At 42.5% G+C, this 26,404-nt stretch overlaps 1 long non-coding RNA gene across 1 annotated transcript in view; it reads right to left on the minus strand.

Moving 5' to 3' along the window:
* Positions 1-5,130: 5,130 nt before the first annotated feature.
* Positions 5,131-26,404, minus strand: part of LOC147442640 (uncharacterized) — a 51,914-nt gene continuing 30,640 nt past the window's right edge. The window contains exon 2 of the long non-coding RNA XR_015190204.1: positions 5,131-9,734. This is a non-coding gene — a long non-coding RNA (uncharacterized LOC147442640). The remainder of the gene's footprint in view (positions 9,735-26,404) is intronic.

The following is a 26,404-nucleotide window of genomic DNA, read 5'->3' on the forward strand; positions in this document are numbered from 1 at the left end:
CATACGTTCAGCATTGAACTCGGCATACGTTCAGCTTCAAACAAACTTGATGTGCATTTTTCTGGCATCTTTCTTTGCATGGGAGCAAAGCTGCACGACACCGGGAGCCGTTCGATTTTCAAAAAGTAAGCTCAAATACATTTTATAAACTCGGACATCCAAAGTGTAAACTCAAACAAGCATAAATAAATGTGAACACACACTTTTCAGTGAAATGCGTATGCGTGCCTGGTTAGTCCATTGATCTACCACACCACCTGTCCGAGTTCGCATCCGAGTTCAAACCTTCGACCCCACACCCGCTGCCTGATTTTTGGTCGTCGTTCAATTTCCTCAAGATCGAAGCCCTCAATCGTGCGCCATTGATCCTATGGTTGGGGGGCCATTTATGACCCCGTGCCATTTGGTCACGAGGGTAGGAGGGGGCCTCCAAGGGAAGGGGTATTTTTTAAGATTTGATTGACAAAACATGATGTGACAAGGTAAACTCTTTCTCCTCTCTCTCTCTCTCTCTCTCTCTCTCTCTCTCTCTCTCTCACACACACACACACACACACACACACACACACACACACACACACACGGGCAAAAAAGGGAGGAGGTAATCCATAACAATTATCCTCTCCATGGGGGCATCATCTAAGGCTACATTTTGAAGGCAATTCGAGCTTCACATTCACACTACACAATGTTACTCTCTCTGCCTCCAACAGGCTTCACCTAAACTATTATATCTCATGGCTCTATAGCTTGTGTCAGAAGTTGATTATTGTTGATGGATTTCTTGCTCATCTGCAAGGTAGAGTGTTATGTTTCTGAGCATTACACACAGCCCATGCACCTGGTAGGTCTGAAAATTGTTAATAACCTTTTTGCTATTCAACCTCGGCATGCCACAACAAGAGCTCGCCCTTGTTTGGACTCCTTCATCGAGTAGTCTGAACCAAGCCTCACTTCATGAGAGGGGTGATTGTTACTAGTAAAACAACACTACCTTTGGCGGCGGCATGTCCCCTCTTACCCTCAAACCCCTTGACCCTTGACAAATTTCATAAAAGTAGATCAAAAAAGTTCTCTCTCTCTCTCTCTCTCTCTCTCTCTCTCTCTCTCTCTCTCTCTCTCTCTCTCTCTCTCTCTCTCTCTCTCTCTCTCTCTCTCTCTCTCTCTCTCTCCTTCTCCTTCTCCTTGAAGCAGTCGTGCAAAGTAAATTTGAATGTCGCCCATCATTAGTTCTATCCATAAATTCCCTCTCTCTCACTTTCCGATTACGACTCTTACTCTCTCACCCATGCGGGCATTAAAAATTGTCATAAAAGCTAATATCTAAGTAACCCATATGATTTAATCATATTTGGGTTAGAATATAGACATGTGCTTACAGATCTATCTCAATACGGGGCCAATGGTAAAGGGGTCCAAATGAGAGATGGTATGTCAAAGAGGAAGGCTAACTAATGGAGCTTAAAGACCTTAGGTTTAGCTTCATTAAAGACCTCCAAAGGTTAGCGTTAAAAGTCCTTTCACCTTAGGTAAGTTAGGGTTGTGCTTGAGGTAGGAACCTGACCCAAGCTTGAGGTGATTGTCATGCTTGCTAACTAAGGTGCTTAATGACTACGGTGCTAAGGTGCTGCATGACTAAGGTTCTTGAGGGGCTTGAGGTGTTCCACAAAGTCAACATGATCCCTACTCAAGGGGGGGGGGGGGGGGGGGGCTCATTGTAGGAGCTAGAGACAGAACACACACGCCCTTACACAAGGCAATCTTGGTATAAATAAAGCAACTAGGACACTTATCAAGCTCCTCTTCATGTTGCCCTTATAATGTGCCTAAAGCCTATTGGTTGGCCTCCCAAGGGGCCCAATGATAATTTAGCTAATCCAAAGAACGAGAAAGAAAAGAATCCCGAAGTTCCTTTGAAGATGTGGCTCCACAAAGACGGCGGTCTAGACAATCGCCAACTCCTCCCAAGAGGAAACGGTCAACCCATAGTCCTTGTCCTCGTCACTCCAAAAGGGAAGAGAGGAAACAAAGGAAGAAAAGGGTAAGAAAGAGATCACCCTCTTCTCCTTCTTCTTCTCCTTCCTCCTCTTTCGAGGAAAGTAATAGCTATTCTCCTAGAGAATACAAGAGGGGAGGACATCACAAATCTTACCTTGCATGGTGAAGATCCCAAAAGCTCAAGAAGTTCAAAAAGGGAGAAAAGATAATCTCTTTGGCACCTTTGGTGCTACCGAGAAAGTATTGGCCTTCATCCAACAATTTGATGTGGCCTTTGGAGACGAGGGCTTCACGGAGTCCTCCAAGCTACACCATGTAGCTATACACTTCCAGAAATGTACTCGTCAATGATGGGCTAGTTTCCATCATGAAGAAATTCCTTGCAAGCGATGCAAAGGACAAAGTGCTTACCGAATGGCGGAGTTTGAAGTTTCTCTCCCATGAGTCTATCCACAAATATGTGGACATGTTTTGGGATTTACATCTCAAGGCTACTATCTTTCAAAAGATAGAATTCACCAAGCAAAAGCAACAATTATGTGCGGGATTAACTAAAGAGATGGCCAAGTACGTCAACTCCCAATGGCTTGGTTCTATCACCGAAGTAATCCACCACACTATGGTCTCTTTGCGCATCAATTTACAACAAGGTTCTAGAAGGAATTTCAAGCCCATGGAAAGAAAAGATAGAAGTGATGCAAAGGGGAAAACCAATGCCCAAAATTCTTCCCAAGGCAATTCTAACAACAAAAACAACAACAATCGGTCCAAGGAGAAGGGAGTTTACAAAGGTAAAATAAACTCTCTCCTGAAGAGCTTGAAGGTTTTCACAAGGACCACAAATGTTTTAAGTGTGGGGAGCAAGTACATGGCTATAGTTATTGCCCCAAGAGAAATGCCCGCAATGAGACTCCTAGAGCTTCCACTATCGAAGCTCCAAAAGAGGATTCTCATTGTGCAAAGGATCACCTCTCTCCTATGCTTGGGGAAAGGTAAGGGAGCATGATGCTTTCATCTTGTTTTACCGTGGCTCTACTCACAATTTCATATCAACGGAGTTGGACACTAAGTTGGGCATTCAAGCTTTTTAGATGGGAGATACTGGAACTGTGCATTTTTCAAGGGACATCAAGCCTTCGTTACTCCCTTGATTGGGAAGTTGAGGATTCATGTCCAAAGCTACATCACAAAGAAGACTTTTTTATCTCTCCTCTCCAACGTGAGCATGTTATCCTAGGGGCACCATGGTTCAACCGCATGGCTGCCAACATGAAGTTCCCTGAAAGGAGAATCTACTTCACCTACAGGCAAAAGCGCAAGTATATAGATTCTAGTGAGTCTGGTCGTACTATACCACTTGTAAATCCTCTTGCTTTTGATAAATCAATGAAACGCTCAGTTTTTGCGTACATGATTTTTGTCAAAGATTCCCTAAAAGGTCCTAATTTTTCATCAAATGTAAATGATAGGAATCAAGAAGAGTTAGAATTGTCTAATTTTCTAGATGGATTCCAACAATTGTTACATCAATGATATCTCTATGGATTTACCTCCAAAACGAGGGGATGATGACTATCAAATTGAGATCCTACCAGGAATCTCACCGCCTAACAAGCCTCCTTATCGAGTTTCCCAAGCTCAACAAGAGGAGATCATGAGGTAAGTACAAGAATTGGTAGACAAAGGGATGGTGAGGCCTATCTATTCTCCCTTTTGTTCTCCAATCCTTTTAGTGAAAAAGAAAGATGGTAAATACTACATGTTTGTGCGACTATCAAGCACTAAACCATATCACTATTAAAAACAAATTTCCCGTGCTGCGGGTACGAGAAGATCTGTTTGATAAGCTACAAGGCTCTACCTACTTCAATAGGATCGACCTTAAAAATTGGTTATCATCAAATAAGGATAGTGAATGAAGATATCCTAAAGACCACGTTTCGTACAACGTTTGGTCTTTATGGATATCTAGTCATGACTTTTGGCTTGACTAATGCACCAGCCACGTTCAATCATTTAATGGAGAAAGTCTTTAGACCCTATTGCAAATTCACTGGAGTTTTCTTTGATTATATCATCATCTACTCTAAGTCATTGGAGGAACACAAGCAGCATCTCCATGTTAGGTCACGCATGTAAGCAGATCATTTTCTCCACGTGGGGGGAGGGGAAACAATGACAGCAATGTCAAGCCTCCTTCCCCCCCTTCTCCCTTGGCATGAGAAAAAGTATCCCCATGAAACATATGATTGAGTCGCTTTCACATTCAAAAAATGACAATTTAGAGTAAAAGAAATGGGGAAAAATGTGCCTCGATTTAGAGATTAAATGACAGTTCAAAATTTTGGATTTTCATCTTCCAAAAGCCATGCACTTTATCTTCAATCCAAGAAGCACTGCAGCCTAGTGACATAGCAGGTGACTGCGAGCGACACAGAGAGACTCTTTCTCTCTCTCTCTCTCTCTCTCTCTCTCTCTCTCTCTCTCTCTCTCTCTCTCTCTCTCTCTCTCTCTCTCTCTCTCTCTCTCTTTTGAATTCGAGAGTCTAGAGTCGGTGGCCGACGCCTCTCTCTCTTTTGAATTCGAGAGTCTAGAGTCGGTGGTCGCGTCGGCGGTCGCCTACACCACAGCATGGTCAAAGCCTCACGACTCAGTTTAGTTCACTTCTCTCTCTCTCTCTCTCTCTCTATATATATATATATATGCGCATCAATTATTGTATTTTTGTGAGTCAATGTGGCCCTACGGCATGGCTCAATACGCCACCACCTTTCTTTCCCTCTCTCTTTCAGTCGCTTGTTGTGTCGCCGGAACTGCAAGGTGCACTCATCAAAGGAAGGAGCTCTTGCCATGTGTCCAAGGGGGGCAGAATCGCTCCCCCATTATATATGTATACGTGTGTACTTTGTTTTGGACATCCTCCATTCCGTCTTTGGAATTCTATATAATGATATTATACCTTGTCCCTCTGTTTACAGTCTTTGAGTGCCACCAAAGCTGTGCATTATCTTGCCCCCGCAAGATCTCACCTAACCTAGAGCTTTAAGAAAAAAAAGGAACATGAGTGTCAAATGTTGAACTGGAAGCAAAGAGTGCAGTTAGATGAGAAGACAGAGAGGAGACACCATCATATGCAAACCCCAAAGTGTGTGTAGAGCACGCACTGAGTACATATATATAGTGGGGACTCCTAGTTATATATAGCATAGGGGTTGGTATATATAGCTCCAACACCCCCACTCAAATAGGGGTCCCTAGCTGTGGATGAAAAAACCCTTGGGGGAACAAGGGAAAAAATCCACAGCACCATATACATGCACTATTATATTAACAATTATCAAAGTTTACAATTTTTTTTTTTCTAGGAGCAACATCACTCCATAATATACATTGTGCGCTTTCAAGCGTCTTTGGAAGTTTAATAACCCTATAATTGAATTGATGCAAATCCTTCAATATCTTTGAGTAGCTTCAATATCTTTGAGCCCCTGTACATGCTGCTTGACGTGACTTTTATCCTGTAAATGACATCAACTCAAGAAACATAGCAAAATGTGAAGGTTAAAAATAATCACATCAGATTGTCCTAAGAGACAGTTCACCATGCCTCTTTAGAGACGACACAGAAACACATGTTATGTCGATGCAATCATATGTGCACTAAGACTGTACATAAATGCTATGAAACACTAGTGGTGCATAGTCACAACTGCCAAGTCCCTAATGACAAGAATGATAAGAACCATAGCACCAATGATGACGAGGGTGTAATAAGATGATAAAAACCATAGCATCAATAACGACGAGGGTGCAATAAGACGATAACACCCATAGCACCACTAATGACGAGGGTGTATTCAATAAGACGATAACATTCATAGAACCAATGACGATGATGGTGCAATAAGGCAATAACAACCATAGCACCAATGATGACGAGGCCAGTGCAATAAGACGATAATATTCATAGGACCAAAGACGATGATGGTAATGACCACGAGGGTGTAATAAGACGAGAAGAGTGATAGCACCATGACGACGAGGGAGCATTGAGACGATAACAACCATAGTGCCATTAGATATCGAGGAACTAATACTGATTAGAAAGGTGAGATATGATAATCACAAGCATAGCAATGAACTCGACAATAGGCGCCAACATAAACTTTGTGAGTGATTGGAGGTAATCTATCATATCATCAAGAAAATTATTAGTAAAGTCATTATGTACAAAGCATATGTGTCAAATTGCACGAATCATGTATTAATGTTGCACATCAAATGACATTTTCATGACCAGAACCATGAATAATATTTCTCCAAATACTGTAACTTGTTGAGACTTTATCATAATACGCAAGAGTATATGCAAACTTGAGCATGATAAAAGGAAATAGCACCAAAATAAGCAATATAATAATGATATATTGAACCATTTGCGATGATTACCATGCATTGAACCATCCACTATGATTACCATGCGCTAAACCCAAGCCTCGTTGTCATGCAGGACCATTCCCCTTATGCATCAAGATAAAGACACAACCACAAGAAGCAAAGACAAAGCTGAAGTAGTAGAGAAGCTATGCTTAATTATAGAGAAGCTTCATCGATTCCCTATAAAACATTGAGACAAAGATGCAACCTAAAGAGACAAAGGCGAAGCTGGTGCAGTAGGTCATAGGTAGCTTTAATAATAGCCCATACTCGTGGGATCCCTAGATAGAGTCTCTATACAACATGTGCTTGTATGAAGTTACTGATCCGTATATTATTGACGTTCTAATTTTGTTATCACTCAAATATAGAGTAGTTAGATTTTAGAGATGTGCTAATATCATCGTGAAAAAAAAAAAAGGGCACACACTTTTGCTTTTGCCACCGCGTGTTCTCATAGCTTCCAAATCTCAAAAGCGATGAGCTTGTATTTATTTTATTTTTTTGCCGCCATGGTCCTTGGTCTCACGAGTCTCTTACTAATAATGTTTGCAGAACGAGGTCAAGGTAGGTAGCTACAAGGTAGAGAACAAAGGTGAAATTTGTTGCGCCTGAATCCAGGTGTGCAGTCTCATCTCAGAACATTGCCGCTTAAATTGGTCCTTGCTTGCACAACTTTGATCAATCGTGCCTACCTGCTACTATCTTGAAATGCCACAATCTCCATCAATCTCTATGCTAGATCATCCGACATGCCGCAAGCTCGATAGGTTGACATAACATGATGGGGCCTAGACAAATTCAAATTATGTAATCATCATGGTCTCACGTACCATGGCATCATGAAACTCTCCATGGTATCAACAACAAATCTAATGTACCATGTCTTAAGAAATCATAATGGCATCGAGAACGTGGTATTGCATCGTAAAAACATGCCATGAAGCATTAGCAAATAAGAAAACCTGATGTCAGTATTAGTCAAACAACCTGCCTCATACCTTTATATGCTTCTCATGAGACGAGAAATTTTATCGTCATGGTGCCAATGACAAACTTGATGTACCATTTCTTGAGAAATCCTTATCAATGACAAACTTGATGTACCATTTCTTGAGAAATCCTTATGACATTGACGAACATAGCCATGTATCATAAACCTTGACATAACGCATTAATAAATAAGAAACCTTGCTATAGAAATTAGCTAGATTAAAATAAGATTTTTATTTTATTTTTTATTTTTGAAATTCTCCCAATTTTTGGGTCAAATTTTTTTTGAAGATTTTGCACTTAAACTTACACTTGACACTGTCATTCTAGCCTTGTACGTGAGGCCAAAAGTGCTATGTAACTGATTGCTATTTGGCTATAAAAGCCACACAGGTGCGTATGAAAGTAGGACGACACTATACATCAACCTGCCCGACTTTTGGAAGTTATAAATAGCGCAAGGAAATAGAATAATATGGTGCAAGAACAGGGTAATAATATTCTAAACTCAGGATATCACCTTATTTTAAGAAGAAGTTATCGCGTTATTTCTGAGTCGGCCTGTGCGCGTCTCTGCATCTAATTCTAGCATCAGTCAAGGGCTAATAGGAGATACGATAAACTGGGCAGCAACATACTCTTGATGGGTAGGTTTGTGTGCAAAGACCATGGTTAATCTTTCTCGTCACGTTCAACACCAGCATACACTCACAAACAATAACACTACTAATGTAACTCTAGCTAGCGCTAGCTTGAATAGTAACCACTAGGAAACCTGGGAAGAGCTGCTTCTCGGCAGCAGTGTGTTAAAGCATGGCGTCGACAACTGACTCGTCTTCGAGGAGCTTTAGTCTCGACTCTTGATCACCATGTGCTGCCTTTAGCCATCCACTAGAGTTACGCAATAGGGTGCAGAGCAGACAAGCCACACACAGGCAACATAGAGATTGGTTTTTCAGTTGTGTTTGACAAAGTGGACAACCCATGGATATCAGAACTCGGCTACCTGTGTCAACTAGGCTTTTATTTGTTTTCATCATTGAGACGAGAGGCTTCTTGCTACACGTCGACTGCAGCTTCCTTCTTTCAGCATTGACACGACGCTTCTCGCTACACATGAGCGACTGCAGCTTGCTTTGAAGCCTCTCTTCTAGCTAGGAAGAGTTTATTCCGCCAATATGCTTGCTAGGAAGATGGTCAGATCCTAGCAGTTTGTAGCATGCAACAAGCTGTCAAAAGCATCGGGGTGCTAAGTTGAATAAGCGAGCAGAGCTGCCTCTGGTTGAAGGCGTGCTTCAAAGCTGCCTGCTGCAATGAAACCGCTTTCTTTGATATGCAACTGTAAAACATATATATAAGGCAGGACAAGGCATTTTCTTAAAATAGCGCCTAATCAGGCTAGCGGGATGAGCAAACACTGCTTTTTGTAATTAATTGGTGGCAGCGGTAAATCGGTCTATGAAAAATAAAAATAATAATAAAAAGCATGTGCAGACGCCACAAATAGCAAAGATGTTGTGCAAGCTGGCGCTCAGCTTTTCTAAGCCTTTCGTAAGCAGAAGCTAGTCTGCACCATGGCTGCTTGTTATTTCAAACTGCCCCCACTCTTGCTCACGGGTAGCTAGACATGACAGCAGCTAGACATGGCTGCAACCAGCTGCCGCCATTAGCCACCCATACCAGTATGGAAGGTGCGAGGGGAGCTTGCAGTCAGGTTTAGTCGGCTATTTTGGACACAAAACGACAGCGACCAGCAACACTTCTTTTGGATTCTACTTACGGCTGTACAAATCAAAAAATTGATGCGCAAGCTACGTACGGCTTTACAAAAGCTTTTTTTTTTCTTTTTCTTTTTAACTTTGGCTCTATGCAGTTTGCAACTGTAGTATGCACAGCGCCACCGTTATAGGTTTAGATCTGTTCTGATCTTGAGTCTCATGACAGAATATAGAATTTATTTATTTAGCCTCATGACTTCGACCTTATTCACCGAGATACAGATTTCTGATAGCGATAAGCACATAAGTCCTAATTTGTGGTTCTCAAAAGATCCCTCCTCTGTTGTGCTTATTTCTTGTAGGCGCACTTTCTTTTTCCATGATCTCGGCTTGAAGCCTTGCAACCAATCTCTACATCTTGAACTTACAACTCAGGAAAAAAAAAAAAAAACAACTACAATTAAAGACAAGATAGAAAATCAAGAAGAAACAAGTAAAACTTATCTTTGTGCTTGAAGCATAACGAAGAGCTCTCCATAGCCATCTTGATAGAGAATGCATGTAGATTGGCTCTGATACCATGTTGAACTGGAAGCAAAGAGTGCAGTTAGATGAGAAGACAGAGAGGAGACACCATCATATGCAAACCCCAAAGTGTGTGTAGAGCACGCACTAAGTACATATATATAGTGGGGACTCCTAGTTATATATAGCATAGGGGTTGGTATATATAGCTCCAATATCAAAAGGTTTCTCTCTCTCTCTCTCTCTCTCTCTCTCTCTCTCTCTCTCTCTCTCTCTCTCTCTCTCTCTCTCTCTCTATGTGTGTGTGTGTGTGTGTGTGCGCGCATGCAACCTGCATGCATTTTGCCCTTGCTATTTGCCTTGCGAGCGATGGCCTTCTCTCTCTCTCTCTCTCTCTCTCTCTCTCTCTCTCTCTCTCTCTCTCTCTCTCTCTCTCTCTCTCTCTCTCTCTCTCTCTCTCTCTCTGTGTGTGTGTGTTGGAGCCCCATTGGTCCAACTGTTGTAATGAGCCCATCTTGTAAAGCATATCAAATTCCATTTTTTTATGTCAAAGACGTCTTATCACTTTGATCCATTCGTCAGGATTATGTAAATATTAGTAAGGTAGTCACGACTCAGATTTATTCCCACTTTGTAATCATGAGCAAGAGAACCCCATGTACATTTTTGAGCTAAGGTGACTAAAGTATAAAAGTCACCTTAGAACCATTTTTTGAACAACATTTTCTTAAATATTAATCCTGTGTCGTACGAGTCTAAGACGGAGAGACAGAGAGTGAGTGTGTCTTATCCTCTTCGCTACGCGCTTCTCCCTCACCGGATTCACGACGCGACCACACCATCACGGTAGTCTCTCCGAGAGCTACGCGCCCACGCCACGCATTCTCCGTTTCAAGTTGATCGCGATCGATTCTTCCTTGAGCTTTTTTTACTTGTAAGTAGCACAAACGGTGTCTGTTTTCAATAATCAAGTGCTTCATGGAATGAAAAATAGATTAGCTACACATAGATATTGATAAACTTAAGTTTCGCCCACTTTTGGATTATGACCTGTTGGTCTATCACGACAGTATTCGAGATAGCTAGGGTTCAAATCTGGTGAGATTAGACTTATAGGTAAGTATTTCCTAGTGAGAGGATGATGCCTAGTAAGTTTGGTGCGATTCCGAGTTCATTGGACGTGTAAACGGTGTTGTGAGCGTTTAGGGATAGAGTGGGTTGCATTCTACCAGGGTTAGTGATTGATGCATCATAAAAGTGCGTATGTGTAGATTGGTCTCAACCTGACAAGCTAACGAGATTTCCTACGTGCACCTACGGGTTAGTCGTGTCATCGGATGATAAGTATGTAATCTATGTCGTGCTCGTGAGTATGAACAGGGGAGTAGTTTTGCCCTAAAACATTGGTGCCGCTGCCGGGGACACAAGACCTTAAGTAGGGAGATCTACGTCACTCGTGTGATGAATAGCTTACTTTAGTTTTGACTAGAGAGAGCTTAAACTTTTAGAACAAGATCCAGGATAGAGTATCCTGAGGTCTAGTGGATAGCTAGGAAGCCTGTGTCTTGCCGAAGGTCTGCGACTAGTTAGATTTAGTTAAATAGGATAATGTTGAGTTATGATTTTAGGTTTTGAGTGCTTGTTATACTTGTGAAGAAATAGAGTAGAAAAACAATATAAAACCACAAAAAACAAACAAAAAAAGAAACAAGTGATTGTCATAAGGAAACACTAAGTGAACCTAAAGAGGCCAAGATGAGATATAACCATTAGCCAAGGGTAAACTGACTGTGTCATGAGGTATGACTGATGTGCACAAGTTTAAGATGCAGTGTCATCAAATTTGCATCACTTCAAGTGCAATGGAGTTGTGAATTGTCGGAGAAAAGTGAAATTTGTGAAGTGCTTGAGTTTGAGGTCAAAATAAGTCCAAACTTCATAAAACTTGGGGGATAGACTTATATGGACACAGGGAACAAGACTATGCAAAAACAGACAAAAAATTAAGTCCCCATTGCTCACTGCCTGGTCTATCGCGATAGACTGGTGAAGGTGGTGTTTGTCTAGCAACAAGCAAAAAACCCTTATACCACAAGCTTAACATATCAATACAAGGGTGCTCACAAAAATTGAGTGAATTTGAACACCAATTTTGACCCCAAAACTTCAAAAATGGTGTTTGGTGTCTGAATTCAGAGACAAGGGCAAGAAGTCTTTGACCAAATGTCCAAACAGTGCCAAAATTGGTCAATGCACTACACAAGGGGAGGCTAAACTAACTGTGGAGAAAACTTTGGAAAAAAAGCTGAAAATGGAGAAAGTGCTCAGTCTATCGCGATAGACCAATGAAATTTCTGCTGGGGAACTTTTCTTTCAAATTTTCCCTAGGGAGAGCTTTATCAGGGCCTAAATAGTAGACACACCAAAATTCAAGGCATTTAGATCACTGAAGGTCAAGCTGAGGGTCAGATAGAGAATCAAGTTCTGATTGAAATACTAAAATGGGACCAAAACCCAACCCAAGTGTCCAAACTTCACAAAACTTGGGGGATAGGCTATAGAGGGTAACTGGAACTCAAGGGTAAAGTCACAATTTTGAATTGACTTGCGCCAGAGAAAACTGTCAGTCTATCGCGATAGACTAAGGAAGTAGGGAATCATACACTTTTTGCAATTTGTGACTATACTGCTAGGACATACTCTCTATATAGATCCCAGCCGTCATTTCATAATTGAAATTGGACCACCAGAAGATTGACTAAGTGGTTGTTGTATATACTTGAAAGATTTTTTGGTAATTCAGGGAAAACACTTGCCAACAGACTAACCATCCTTGTGTAGATCCCAGAAGGAGGTCATCACAAAGCTATACAGGAAGAAAGGAGTCCAGGTAAGCTTTAAGTTTGCAACAAAACATTCATTCTTATGTATTTAAGGTCAGGAGCCTTTGTTAAGTCGGGAGCTAAAAGTGTCAAAAGTCAAATTAGCACCACGTCCAAAGAAGAGAGTGTAACTCAGACAAAACTAGACCCATTGGCACCAATCATTGAAGAGGGTAGTGATACTGACACTTCGTCGGAAAAGTCCTTCTTCATGATGGGGAGTCAACAACCAGTAGGTTTCAACGGTGAAGGACCAATGCCAGGAGGGAGCACCTCCCTACATCCTTTAAACGAAACCTAGTTCACTATAATCTTCTTGGAAGGAACTAACTCAAGGGGAGCCCTAGTTTGTTTTGACTATCGGGGACGCAAGTGTATTTGTATTGAAGAAAGACCGGCTCAGTGACTAGAGATAATTCAAGTCTACGATGATGGAGACAGATTCAGAGACGAAAAGGGAAACCACTATCTAATAGTGAGTAACCCTGAGGATTACAACAGATATGGGGATAACGTGGCAAAAGGGAAAATGGTTTCAGAAACCCAAGAACCGCCTCCTAACATTGATCGACCTGGAGCGCTTTTTATGTATGATAAGAAAACAACCAGGGTCCCAACCTATAATGAGAATGTAGGGATTTACAAGCATGAAAGTGAGGGAATATTCTCTTACTTTCGATGCAAGGAACCCTACCCAAATGAATTAAGCAAAGACAAGGTTCTTTACTTATTTTCTTATGAAACTGCTATGGGGAAGGATATTGTTTTTGTTGACAGATACGGGCGAGAATACAAACGTTTTCTCCCAGAAGAGGTTGAAAAGGCAATAGTTTCGAGAGTATCAACCTATGGCCCCGACGAGGTACCGAGAGCCACCTACACCCCTAGCAAGTCGACTAATCCCTTTTCAGAAGAGTATGACGTTACCTCACATTCTACCCGACCACCGATGTCCAACTACCAGGACCAACCAGCTACTCAGCCATCACTGCAGGCATGGCTTCAATAGAGTGCTACATTAGAACAAGACCGAACCCGAGAGGGTTATCAAACCGCACGAGGGTTAAGGGATTTACAAGAACCACCACTCTATGCACAGTATCAAGGAGAGAGTAAGCCAAACACTCAGGGGTCAACTGAGCTTGGAAGAACACCCCGAGAACAAGTTTGGAGAGATGAACCATCTCTCACGAGAATTGCTAGAAATTATGGATTAGGAGCACCATTGGGAGAGGAACCTGGCCACTACAGGAGACCAGAGGAGGTATATCGACTAGGACGGGGAGATCCCATGATGAAATTTTGAGACCATCGTAGAATTAGACCTTCTCAAGTGCAAAAATGGGTAAACAAGAAATATACATGAAGCAGGGATCCAAGAGATCATGTAGCAGCCTTTGTGTGTGTAATCAGAGCGGAAGAGGTGCTAGACTTTCCTATCCAATTTGCAGGATTCGGTTTAACCTTAGAGGATGATGCGGCTACATGGTTTGACTCGGTGGAGCGAAGAGACTTTGAGTCTATGGAGGAAGTGTTTGACGAGTTTATCGAGGAATTCTCACAAAGGGGGATAGCTCATAATATAGTCTCGCAAATCCATAAATTCAAACAGAAAGATGGAGAGTCCATGCAGAAGACCACCCTCCGATTAAAAAGATATGTTAAGTTCTGTCCCGTGGAAGAACTGCCAACTCAGTCCAGACTTATGCTTATATTTATCCAAGGACTAAGGAATGCAGATCTTCAAAAGGATTTACATATGAAAAGGAGCACTACGTTGAATGATTTAACCAAGGAAGCTCCATACCTTGTGGACAATTTTGCGGTCTATAAAGAGGGTGAGTTCAAGGATCTTGACGATGATTCTTCCTCACAACAAAGCGGAGGCAAGTCTGCTACGACAACACTGAAGGGGAAAGTAGCGGTAAGCCAAGAGCAGCTTGTAGAGGAAGTGCTTAAAAAGATTAACTTGTATTCCAAACCACAAGCTAAACAACCAAAATGGTGTGCGATTGAACAAAAATGGACAAACCATGGGACGGAGGAGTGTTATTATAACAAGGGATATGTGAGAGAATGACCATATGCTCCGCAAGCTCAGGCGACATCTCCTCAAGTCCCACCGATGCCTAGATATCAAATAGGCAACCTACCAGGACCTGTAGGCATAGAAAGACCACAACCAGTGTTGGGACAACAACCACCTCTACCAGGATTACGACTAGTCGGCATAAGATACACACCCACAGTAACTGAGTCGGACGAGAAGGCTTTGGTACCTATGTATGCATACTACGACGAGCCCAATGGATATGCGGCGAACTCTGTCTATTATCCACCAAACGAACCCTCTACACCAGAACCATGGAGCATGATAGGAAATACAGGACCACCAACTGCTTCACAGGCAGCGGGAGAAGGACGATATAGCCTGGATGAAAGAACACTGTTGTTCATAGCCAACAGAGGAATGAGCGGGCAAAGAATTGCACACCAACAAAGAGGAGCCCCAGGAGCACCTCAACAACCTAAAGGACCATGCTACAAGTGTGGAGGAGACCATTGGCTGAGGGACTTCCCTCATGAAGAAATCATTAGGGTCAACGCATATTGCACGGAGTGTGGAATTACTCACTTGATCCCCGATTGCCCTAAAAACTTGAGCAAAGGAGCAAAAACTATCTTGAATATGCTGGAAGCACTACCGTCCAGTGGAGGGTCAGAAAACGAAACTCCAACTCCTGTTAAGGTCTTGACGAGAGCCCAAGCAAGGAAAAATGACAATAAGCCCAAGAGTAACGATCAAAATCAAGAAGAAATCAAGACTGACAAGTCTAGCGTCAGTCTTGATAATCCTTGGAAAGAATGAAGAGCGAAAATGAAAGCTAGACGTGAGCAAAAACAAAAAGATGTAGAAGCTGAGCTAATGATAGCTCGAGAGCAACTTAAACAGCAAAGAGAGTCCGACTCTCTAAAATCAACGGAAGGACCAAAGAGTGCAAGCTCAAGAGGGTCGGTATTGGTAGATAAGATCAATAAACCCTTAGATGCAATCTTGCAAGCATATGAAGCAAGATTGAAGAACAGACAGACCCTAGATCAAAGGTGGATGACATATCCATATCCAGAGATAGAAAAACAGAGACTAGAGATGTGCAAACAGCTGATTGAAACTGCACAAGCTTTACTGGAGCCTCCATCTATGGAAGCAGGAGATAGAGTAATCAAACCACCAAACAATGAAACACCTCACAAAACCGAACAAAGGATACCCGACAAGATAGAAAACATTAAATCCTTGCCGGATGTAGAGGATGCAAAAGACGTACCTAATAGCACTGATGAATCACTGAAAGATTTTCCACCATATTCTCCTATTGTGGAAGAAAATTGGCCTGAAGAGCTATGGGAAACGGTGTGAAAAGCTCAAGAAAAATATGAGACAAAAACAGTCGAGTCGACGCCTTTCTCGGAGCTGAACTTGAATAAGACTCCATGGGATTTGGACGTTAAATCATTTCAAGGGGATAATGGTTCAGTTGCATCCGAAGATAGCGGACCACAATCTCTCAGAACTTTACCATCATATATGGGGGACTATGAGGCAAGGTCAGAAATTCGAAGAGTACCTTCTCAGAGAATAGGCGGTTCGAATCAATTGGACACTAAAATCCTGACAGACTTGTTGACCACTCCGGTCAAGTGTACAATCACATTGGCAGAATTGTTAAAAATTAGGCCAAGCAGGTGGACGGAAGTGGGAAAATGTCTTGAAAAATTTGGCATAAGGACGCCTCTTAAGTTCTTCGAAACCGAGCTTAATGACACAGAACCGAAGAAAGTCAACACTAGACCAGTGCCACTCAACAAGGTAGGAGAGTATTGTGAGGGTGAAGACGGCAACACGACCCTACCAGTTGAGTATAATGGCATAGAGACTAAGGCAATACTTGATAGTGGAGCTGGCATTGCCATTGCGACCAAATTGCTATGGGAAAAATGGGGAAAACCAGCAATACGAACAACTAGAATGAAATTGCAACTGGCGGATGGGCACATAGAAAGGCCTATAGGATTTCTTGAGGCAATTGTGGTATCTTCCTGTGGCATAGAGTACGAACATACCTTTGCCATAGTAGATTTCGGCAAGAAGAACAACTATGAAATTATCCTTGGTAGGCCGTTCATGAGGCAACTCAAAATGGTGCAGGACTGGGGGTATGATTAGTTATATCTAAGACATGCTGAAACTACTACACGCGTAAACATGAAAAATCATAGCTACCATGATGTCACGAGAACCCCTGTGGAAGAATTTGACTCAGCCACCATTAGTGGATCAAAAGTCCCAGCGTGGCTTTGTAAGAAAAAAGAGATATGGATGTGTGGAGCATCTCAATGTAGTGAATTTGACCACGATGAAAGGACACTAGAGAGGGTCTTCGAAGATGATGCCTATATACGAGAACCTTTTCCTGAAGAGAAGATCGAACCCCTAGAATGGTCTCAAATTTTGGCTACATTGGATGTATGCGTCAATGAAGTCACTCCCACCAAATATTGTGATGAGAATGGCTACGATATCATACCATACTACATGTTGAGAAAAATTGTGGAGAAGGACGAGGACGAGGACGAGGTAGATACTGAGAATATGAGGATCCACAAAACAGAAACGAAACTTGAGATTAAGATAGTGGGCTATGTGGACATCTCCACTAAAGAAATCAAGCAAGAAGGAGAAGAATTTTATGATTCTTCTAATCAAATTGAAAACAAGGATAACGCGGATGACGAGAAGTCGGAAAATACAGAGGGAGACGACAATCAAGATCAAGACAATGACGTCTTCTACAATTTCCCAAACCAAAGTGAGAGACGCCAAAAAAAATACAAGAGTAAACGACACCACATCAGTACACCAACCAGGTTGAGACCCATGCCAGAGTTTAAGGGTAAGACACATTTCCTTATGAACATTCATGTTGTTGATTGTGCTAAGGATAAAGTGTCAGGAAGATTTCTTAAGGTTGCTGAAGACTCAGGATTTAAGTCCAGATTGTTGAAGCCTAAGAAAACCAGCAAACCAAAAAAAAGAGTTGCAACAGAAAAACTGAATGTCTGTGGTAGTCCAATTATAAGACCGAGGGGGACTAGACCATGCAACTCTCCACCCAACCGTGCCATATATAGACTCCTAGCCCCTAAATATAGCGCCCCTTGACCGCATGTCCATCCTGGCCCTTGGCCCTGCCCTTGGCCTGACATTACTCCCCCCTTGGAGAAGCGTTTTCGTCCTCGAAAACACAAGTGGTAGTATCTTCGTAAGAACACTGATGTTTTCCTTATTGGCATCCTCTACACGGGCCAATTGTCCATATGACCGATACCTGGTGCAATGAGGAGGTTCAATGAAACCAAGAGCAACATCTTGATTTTCAACATTGTTGTCCTTTTGCAACCACCAGTATCTAAATGGTAACTCATGATAACTCATGTGAGTATCTTGAAAAGCTCATAGCTACTGAAAGATAGAATAGGGAGTGTCCTCATGTCAAACTTCTGAACCTTTTGGAACACACAGAACCACATGTTCACCCCTAACAAAGGTTACATGCCAACATACTCTGTCAGCACACCTACTAAGTCCTTGACTTATGAGACTGTCGGTATCCAACCCCACCACAACAGGTGTTCAAAGTTGAAAACCTAACCGAAGAAAATTCTAGAATAAGGAGAGAATCACCTATTCAGAATGCATTGTGCTAACGTATGCTCTTAGAAGATCCTTTAGCACGGTTTACTAACGTATGCGCTTAGCATATCCTTTAGTACTAAATAGAATACTTGTAAGTTGCCCATCCAACGTGGGATGAATAACAGCAGTAAGAGTGAGGTTCTTTCCCCAACCACTTAGAGACAATCTTCCACGACTGACGACAAACTATGACTCAACCATTGAGTATCCAGCCATATACTCGATATGGAATGGAGACAACCAACTAGGTTGAATGTAGATTGGAGGTTCCAGCAACCAATCACTAACATCCATACTCAGCCATCACCTTGTATGGCAGGGTGTAAACTCATACAAAATCTGCAAGAGAGATTGCACTAGCAATGAAAAAGGGTGCAGAAAGAATAAAGTCCATGGATTTGCATGCCGCTCCAAATAAATTTGTGTTAAACACTAGGGACCATAACACCTAGTGTGCATGCATTTAACACAAACATATCCAAGCCGCAATTCCATGACGAGACTTTCCACGATACTTACGTGAAAATCTTGCAACAAAGTTGGACCATAATAGAATGTGACAACCTGGTCACACCTAGGAACCAACCATGAGACCTTCTCATGAACGTAGCATACTTTGTAGCAAAAGTTGGACCATAATAGAATGTGACAACCCGGTCACACCTAGGAACCAACCATGAGACGTTCTCATGAACATAGCATACTTTGCTATATGTAGAAACGACCCTCCGTTAAATTGGTTTCACAGCACTTGTAATCACAACAAGTCTGTACTTAGTACCCGTCAATTTTTGGCCACTGAAATTGTTCCTGATACTGTGTGCGTCAATTGGTCTAATGAACGGATGCAACCAGCACCTAGGGACTTCGTCGCGACACATCATTTCGAATTGGGCGCCGGTGTCAGTCCTAGAGACTCATATTCTCCACATGTGGAATATGTCTCAAGTAAGGATGCCAGGAAAAGTGACATCCATCAAGTACGAGCTGTACTTATGTGTGGAGGTAACTACGAACACTTTGCGACGCGAGTGAGATGGACCCTCATTATCATGCTCCACACTGGCTAAACCAAGCTCCTTGAGTTCCTAGACCATGTTGTATCCCATGTGACAACATGTGCCAAATCGAACCCTACAAGTAGGTTCGTAACAACAGAAGGCAAAAAGGTAGATTGGACACTTGGCCCAAAATACTTTGTGCCGACATGCCCTTGGCATGGATCTGTAACATTCAAGCGTACTTATACGTCTTGAAAAACCAAGTAAAGCATACTGAAAAAGGAATAACACCAAATCAATAGATGCGTACCTGGAGATTTGAACGGAATGTTCACTTACCTGTATTCAAACGGAGAGGAGCACGTCTCCTACCTGAAAAAAAACAAACAGTATTGCACTGGAAACCATGGGTGTTGCCCTCGCAATCCAACCCCTTTGGTTAACATCTACGTAGTCAAACCCCTTGGTGAGACCCTCTGTAGAAACTGCACAACTAGCAGGTAACAGTTATCAACATAGTCAACCGTATAGAATCTACGTTGTCAAACCACTTGGTAAGAACCTGTGTAGAAATTGCTCAACTAGCAGGTAACGGTTATCAACATAGTCAATCGTATACATATTGATTGGAATCAACCAAAAGTTGAATTTGTCCACTACCGCGTGGTAGATTGCGAAATTCGTTCCTTGAAAGGCTAACTGGGAGAGATCAAACTGTGATCCTCAATGCCTATGGGATGATGTAGCAGCCACCCGCCGGGTCGTACCCCAAAACAATATGTCCATAGACACTCCGTAGTGCTATAGAGAGAACATGGAATCCACACAAGTGGACTGCCTAGCTCTGGTGGACAGCCATGCTGTCACAACTGATTGTTTCATCTATACTTCCTTGTATAGATCAACTGCTATGAGTTGAAGATTTATCAAAAACTCAACTTGAGTGTCGCACTGAAATCATGTAGTGCAAAAATGACACTGTAAACATCCTGAATGACAAGACCCTTGCTTGTCCATTAATGTCGATGTATACTTCCCTGGGTAGATCTGTTCACTCTTGAAAACAAGCACCCAAAGAATGTGAGCATTGGGATCTTACCCTAGGTCTGACAATGGCTCTTAGCCTGTGTGGCTCATAGCCCTTATGTCAGTTAGTGTTCAATCGACAAACCGATGAAAACTAAGTTGGATGACATCTTAGTCGATTTATAGATGAGAGTTGAAGCACCTTGGCTTAGGCTGACTCACGAGCAAAACACATATCAAAAGCTTCTCGGAAGATTTTCATGTTTCCCTTAAAGAGAGAGAACAAGAGAGAAGAAAACCATGCTGGGCTGTGGAACTTTCCTTGAACGACTATGACGTGTATAGTTGATTGCCATGCTCGTGTGCATCTTATGCCTAACGTGCAGCGTATCCTAAGAGCATGCAACAAGTTTATACTATGACTCTCTCTTTGAGAGAGGTAATAGAAAAACACAACCACATCTTGATCTACCTGCCTTGCAGGGTCATGATTGTATGAAAATGACTTAGCATTGGCACTTTGCCTGTGAAATAAGTCCTAGATTTAGGTTCCTTTTAGTGTTGTTGGGTGTTGATAGCAACCAACCATGAGGTTCAACAATCCATCACTTAGTCTGTCCTTGACAGAGTTGCGAGTGTGATAGCGGAAGCATAATGCATAAAATGGTGGAATCCATGCCACCTGCGTAGCATGCCTTGCATGAAAAAACTTAAGCCCTTGGCTACTATAACGGTCTCAAGCGTGAGAACCAAAACCAGAAGTGCCTTGCACAATCTAAACTGGTCGGAATTCTGTGAGGTGATATTCCCTATTTTGCCAGTTTTTGCAAACTTGTGTGCCACGGCCCTTGATTACAAGTCATTGGGCAGTTCCTTGGCACAAGGGAGAAGCCGTGCTTCATGTAAAATTGCCAAAGCACTTTGCTTTGCACAATGACAGTAATTGCCAAGTAAAGTGTAAACATGGAAAAATAATAAGAACATAAAATTGGCTAACCTAGTCGTTGCGGTCACCAGTTGACTCAAAAGTCCGTGGAACAAAACTCACTTAAAATGGCTCGTAGCCATATCTGCTGCACGGATAGGAGCTTTTGGATGTAAATATACATCCCTTGTATGATATACGCTCGTCTGTCACGTAATAAAATAAGCTGGAAGCATTTTGCCAAATCCTTCCCAAGTTTGTATGCTCATAGCATAAGCCGAACGTGGGAATTTTCCATGCAATATACCTAGCTTGAAGCCTTGCTTCGCATAAAGAATGTTGTGATACTAGATGACGAAGTCAGCTGTTGAGACATAGATATCATGACAAAAAGCATTGACCTTGTCGAGTGATTTCAATTGAAAGTAACCAGTCTTGTGTGGCAAACATCCCCTGTCCGCTTCGAGAAACAGTGACACGAAGTCGGCCATGCCGAGCAACATGACCCCCCGCATCAAGTCTAGCAGTAGGATGTGCCAATCTCCTTGAGATTATAAAGCATCGCAAATTTGCTATGCTTTTGCATCAAAGTCAACCGTTGAGAAGCCGTGCTTCGGAGCCAAGTGGTTGGGATTCAAGCCGTGCTTGATTTGAGTGTCCTAAGCAATACACAGCCTTGCTGTTAGAAACATCATAACCATGTCATACTCAAGACAATATGAGAAGGAAGCCTTGCTGCACATGAGTTCTTATGTAGTTCTGATGCGGGGAGCCACCAGTTACGCTTGCCAGTTGACAATGGCATTCACAGCTTACTCGACCATGTCGAATTGTATTATGTAGTGAAAAAACAAAAGAAAAAACTCATGCAAAGTATGTACCTTGTACCTGCTTGGTTGGACTATGGTAGTCCCGATAATTTGTAAATGGAGTTCTGCTCCCAGGATTGCTTAGAAAACTCGTCTAAGCACGCTTATTGAGAATGGGAAGATCCTGTTGTTGCCTAATTTCAACAATAAACAACAACTAGCCGAGGAGCCATGTCCTAGCAAACTTGGTTTACAACTTCGTGAAAGTGTAATCAGCGGTTGGCCTTGCCAAATATTTGCATCTTAAATGCCACAGGCCTTGCCTGTACCAATATGGCATAAGCCTTGCCTGACCCGGAGGAGCAAACATGGTCGAGGATCAAAAATTTCCAAACCAAAACTGGGAATTTGATATCTATAACTGTAGACCCGAACATGCTCAAATTGCTCCATGCTTTGCTTGTGGTGCGTATAATGCAGATAAATCTTGTGACGTACTCACCACGACCTTGATCCAATCTCAGTGAGTGGCATTATGTCTTGCAGGGTTCGTGTATGCGGTCCTCAGAAAATTTTGCAATCTGTTTCTTGTTGCATGCAAGCTAGCCCACGCATGTCATCTTTGTTCAAAAACGCACCAGCCTGTCGAGAGGTCATATGCCCATGCGACGAGGGGGGGACCTTGGCCCGTGGGCAGCATCCCCTAATTCAATTTAATTGCCCAAGGCCTTTGGCATTAGGGCATCTTGATGTGAAACCAGTGAACTCGCTGGGCGATGGAGTTCTCCACAGAGCCGCCACGAGAGAGAAAGGGAGTTCGGGCTCCGCGCATTGCTCGGATGCACCCTCAGCTGAGTCGGGTTTGCTCCGGCTCCGCCTGGCGCTCCCAACTAGGCTGACCACGAGCGATTTGGAGCCTGTCGATGAGCCATCTCCTCTCGCCTCAAGAGGCCTTGCACACGCCGCTTGCGTCTCGGCCCAGCCTTCCCCGCCTGTGGAGCAACCCTTCCCACGGCCATGCACTTCCGGCTTGTCCACGACCGGAGAGAGAGAGAGAGAGAGAGAGAGAGAGAGAGAGAGAGAGAGAGAGAGAGAGAGAGAGAGAGAGAGAGAGAGAGAGAGAGAGAGAGAGAACGCCATGCTTCCCTCCTCCATAGCTCCCTACTGCCTCCTCCTCTCCACCTTGCTCTGATACCAATATAAGACCGCGGGGGACTGGACCATGCAACTTTCCACCCAACCGTGCCATATATAGACTCCTAGCCCCTAAATATAGCGCCCCTTGACCGCATGTCCATCTTGGCCCTTGGCCCTGCCCTTGGCCTGACACCAATTATGACGAAAATTGAACGGAAAACGAGATACAATGAGTTGAAACAAAAAATGAAAAATATATGGACAACTGAAATGGAAAGTAGCGATGGAACGAACGCTAGTGATGGGAGTAAAAAGATAGATGTACCTCCTCACTATTGTAAGTACACCATTCAGGAAAGAAGATTGGTGGTTCAGCAACCAATGAGGGAGCCTAAACCAAACGAGTCCTACGATGGGCCAGAGAACGCCAAGAAAATAGACTTAGCAGAGCCAGGAGAAAATCCTCGACCTACTTACATTGCCACAGATCTAGGTCGAGAAGAAGAGGACTTACTGATCAAAACACTTAAGGAATTTCGAGATGTATTTGCATGGTCGTACAAAGATTTGAAGGGAGTGGATCCTAACCTTTGTGAACATTCAATCCCTCTGAAGTCTGATGCAAAGCGAAGCAAACAACGTCCCTACACGTACAATGAGACATTCGCCAAAAGGATAAAAGAGGAGATAGACAAACTTATGGAGGCTGAATTTATTTATGAGATAGAACACACGGACTGGGTGTCCCCGATAGTGGTGGTACCCAAGAAAAATGGGAAATTACGAATGTGTGTGAATCTCAAGAAGGTAAACGCAGCAACAATAAGAGACAACTACCCTCTTCCTATCACTAAACACGTCCTGGAACGAGTGGCAGGCAAGCAAGCCTACAGCTTTATGGACGGATTCTCTGGTTATAACCAATTGGGGGTCAAACTAGAAGATCAATACAAAATAGCATTTGCAACAGAATGGGGCATATATGCGTTTAGGGTAATGCCATTTGGCTTGACCAATGCTCCAGTCACATTTCAGAGATTAATGACACACGCTTTTAAAGAATACTTGCGAAAATTCTTGGATATTTACATGGACGACTTGTGTGTCTATTCTCTATTGAGAGAAGACCATATAGATCATCTGAGAAAGGTATTCGAAAAATGCAGAACGTATAGGATTTGCCTCAACCCAGAAAAATGCGTATTCATGGTACGACAAGGTAAAATCTTAGGCCACATAGTGTCGGCTAATGGAATTACCACTGATGAAGACAAGGTAAAGGTGATCATAGAATTGCCAAGACTAAACACTGTACGAGAGGTACAATCATTTATGGGACATTGTGGATACTACCGACGTTTTATCTACATGTACGCGGTAATCGCAAAACCCTTCTATAGTCTAATCACGCTCTTCATTTGGACAAATGAATGTGGGGAGTCATTCCAGAAACTAAAAGATGCATTGGTATTTGCACCAATTCTAAAAGCACCAGATTGGTCAAAGATATTCCATGTACATGTAGATGCTTCGGCATTTGCAATAGGCTGTATATTAGCACAACCAGATGAGGGAAAGACGGATTTTCCAATCAGTTATGCTAGTAGACAACTCAATAGTGCAGAAAGAATTATACTACCACTGAAAGAGAAGGATTGGGTATGATATATGCTGTAAAGAAATTTCGGCATTACTTACTCGCGAACAAATTCACATTCTTTGTGGATCATCAGGCACTCTTGTACTTAGTAAACAAACCTTGCAACACGGGACGAATTGTAAGATGGTTCATTGTGTTGCTAGAGTTTGATTTTACGGTAGTAGTTAAGAAAGGAAAAACTCATCAAAGAGCAGACCACCTTTCTCGATTACTACATGGTGAAAAAGCTATCGGAGTAGATGATGATCTCCCAGACGCATACCTGTTTAATATAGAGATGGTACCGAAATGGTCAGAGAAAATTGTTCCGTTGCTGACATATGGAATGAATCTTGATGACAAACACACGGTAGAAGACATTAGACAAGCAAGAAATTACACAATGCTTGCGGGAAGAATGTACCATCATGGAAACGATGGGATTCTAAGGTTGTGTATAGGCCCAGAGGAGTACGAAGCGTATCTATAGGAGACCCACACACAAACAGGGGGATTCCATAGAGGAAATCAAATGATGTATGAACATTTAAGAAGACTTGGAGTGTATTGGCCAGGAATGGCAGGCGATGTAGCAAATTACATCAAGAAATGTGACTTTTGCACATCCAATACCACTGTGGATTATGCCACGTTATACCAAGTAACAGTAGCACCCGCATGGAGTCATGCTATTGTGGATTATTTGACTAATAAGGATCTGCCAGGAGATTGGTCTAAAGCCAGACAAAAGGCTTTACAAATCGAAGCGAATAGGTATACCCTCATTAGTGACCAATTGTACAAAAGAGGAACTGATGACCAGCTGAGGTTAGTTCCTCATGAAAATGAATACTTTCCATTATTGGAACAGGCTCATGCAGGCATAGCAGGTGGTCATTTTTCAGCAGAGAGAACCGTAAAAATCATTATGGTTGCAGGTATATGGTGGCCGACCATGATTCAAGATGCAGCAGAATTCGTGAAAAGGTGTGATGAATGTCAACACACTAAAGTACCAGTTAAAAGAGACGAAATGCCTTTAAGACCAATGATGAGTGCTCGAGCATTCACCAAATGGGGATTGGACTTTGTTGGTCCTATCACTCCACCAACGTATCGTTCACAAGCACAATATATCATAGTGGCCACGGACTACATGACCAAATGGGTGGAAGCAAAAGCCACAACGAAATCAGACGCGAGAACCACGGCACAATTCTTATATGAATATGTGTTTACACGTTATGGCCTTCCAATCAAGCTAGTGAGTGATAGAGGGACATACTTTGTAAATGAAGTTATCCAACATCTCTTAAATGAGTTTATGGTAATTCAAATGAGTTTATGGTAATTCATCGCAAATCTGCACCCTATCATCCACAAGCCAATGGCCAAGTGGAAGCGACCAACAAAATATTGTGCACGGTTCTTACGAAACTGGTTAGTGAAACAAGAACAGATTGGGATCAGATGCTCTATTCGGCATTGTGGGCCTATCGAGTTGCATATAAAACAACACTCAATGCTACACCATTTAATATGGTATATGGGTTAAA

Source organism: Adiantum capillus-veneris, chromosome 14 (assembly GCF_014529385.1).
Source record: "Adiantum capillus-veneris isolate H3 chromosome 14, ASM1452938v2, whole genome shotgun sequence".
Lineage (NCBI taxonomy): Eukaryota > Viridiplantae > Streptophyta > Polypodiopsida > Polypodiales > Pteridaceae > Adiantum > Adiantum capillus-veneris.